Source organism: Penaeus japonicus, unplaced genomic scaffold (assembly GCF_977035675.1).
Source record: "Penaeus japonicus unplaced genomic scaffold, GWHDUDI00000001_assembly GWHDUDI00000015, whole genome shotgun sequence".
NCBI classification, from domain to species: Eukaryota; Metazoa; Arthropoda; class Malacostraca; order Decapoda; family Penaeidae; genus Penaeus; species Penaeus japonicus.
The window spans coordinates 23710043-23712542 of NW_028234417.1; positions in this window are offsets into that span (position 1 = coordinate 23710043).

Here is a 2500-nt window from a genome sequence, read left to right on the forward strand (position 1 = left end):
CTTCATCTATCTCTTTCCTTGCCCTTCCTCCTCTGCGCCACCTGTTCCTCCAAGACCTTCGAAACCCAAAATATTTGATGACACATTCACCGGATGCCTCTCACTTTATTGAAAGCGTCAACCATTTCCGGGAAATGAATTTGCTCTCTTCATTTCTGTGTGTGTGTGTGTGTGTGTATGTCTGTGCCCGTGTGCGTAAGTGTGTATGTATATGTGGGTGCAGTTTTGACATGAAATAGGAGAGAAACTTGTTTTATGTGTTGCGATATGTAGAGGAGTCAAAAGGAGAAGGAGGAAATTATAATGTTTGCAGTAAAGCTGAATATTTATTTCGTTTTCCATTACTCTATAAAATTAAATCTGTCGGCTCTCATCTGTTGTCTCCGTTTCTTTCATATCAGATGCAAATATTACTTCATAATCGTCTCTTGTCAAAGGATTCAAAAAGATATTCAACCTTTTGACTCCTCGTGAACATTTTGCAATTAATATCCTATGTCACTGTGATCAACATTATTAAAATCCTACACCCTTGCAGAAGACTTAGTTGCAACAAGATCTGCAGAATATGTCAGACAAAAAGCCTTTTCATTCAATGTTTCTCTTGCTGTATTTGTTACAGAATTTGTACTGCACAATTCGAAGCTGTCCATCATTGGTTCTTAATTTTTCTTTTATGACACAAAGATTACAATGAAAATCTAAAGAAAAAACTGTTTGTACACATATCATCATTGCATAAACAGATTCACCCATGCACGTAAAAAGATGCTTACAAAGACACACACACACATGCACACACACACACACACACACACACACATAATCTCTCATAAGTTTTTAGAGGCAATCCATGGAAAAAAGAGATACATTTTTTCCCTCGGTCACAAACTGTCTATGACACATATTATTATTTTTTTTCTTTTTTTTATTATTATTATTTTTTTACTTTTCAATTTCAGGAGCTTTGGAACTGGATTATCAATTAAATGGAATAAAGCATTATTCGTATTGATGATAAGAATTTATTTGTAGACACATGTATATAAGTATACACACACTTGCACTCACTTACACACACAACCACACAATCACAAACACACACACAAACACACACACCCTCCCTTCCATAGACACACATGCACGTTCACAAACCCACACACTCAACCGGACACTTTCATCCACCCTCTAACCTACGCCCTCCCCTACACACACACAAACACACAAGCTCTGTTTCAACGCCCACACATCTACAAGCCCAATCTCAACGCCCACGCACACGAACGAAGTCTCAACGCCCCCACACACAAGCCCAGTCTCATCGCCCACGCACACGAGCACAGTCTCGACGCCCACATACAAACAAGCCCAGTCTCGACGCCCACATACAAACAAGCCCAGTCTCAACGCCCACATACAAACAAGCCCAGTCTCAACGCCCACACACAAACAAGCCCAGTCTCGACGCCCACATTACTAACAAGCGCAATCGCTACGCCCACTACACATAGACTCTGTTAAACAGCCCATCTCGACCGCCCACATACAAACAACCCATCTAACCCCACCTCAAACCAAGCCAAGTCAGCTCCCACCCCCCCCCCCCCAATCTCAGTCTCAGCGCCCACGCACACACAAACCCAGTCTCAACGCCCCCACACACAAGGCTTTGGCACTCGGCACTCAACACGTACAAATAAACACTCTCCCGACCCTGGCCGAGCGAATGAAGGACCTCGCCTCTCTGCCTGCGATCCTGAGGAGGAGGAGGAGGCAAGAAAGAAGAACTTAAAGAGTGCCTGCGATAAAGAGGAGAGACAGAGGAACAAGAAGATGAGGTGTTAAAGGGAATCTGTTGCAGTCTGTGGACAAAGTGATATCCCCATTTTATAAATGAAGCAAAACCAAAATAAAATATACATCTGTGGTATATTCTGAAGTATATTATTTAAGAATATCATATGAATAAACCCTAGCTCTAAAATGCCTGAATACATTTTTTCCCTCGGTCACAAACTGTCTATGACACATATTATTATTTTTTTTCTTTTTTTTATTATTATTATTTTTTTACTTTTCAATTTCAGGAGCTTTGGAACTGGATTATCAATTAAATGGAATAAAGCATTATTCGTATTGATGATAAGAATTTATTTGTAGACACATGTATATAAGTATACACACACTTGCACTCACTTACACACACAACCACACAATCACAAACACACACACAAACACACACACCCTCCCTTCCATAGACACACAACCATAGGACACACAAACCACACCACTCACCCACACTTTCATCCACCCTCTAACCTACGCCCTCCTTACACTAACCTCCCCACACACACACTGTTTTCAAAGCCCCTCAGTCTGCAAGCCCAATCTCAACGCCCACACACAAACCAACGTCTCTCGCCCCACACACAAGCCCAGTCTCATCGCCCACGCACACGAGCACAGTCTCGACGCCCACATACAAACAAGCCCAGTCTCA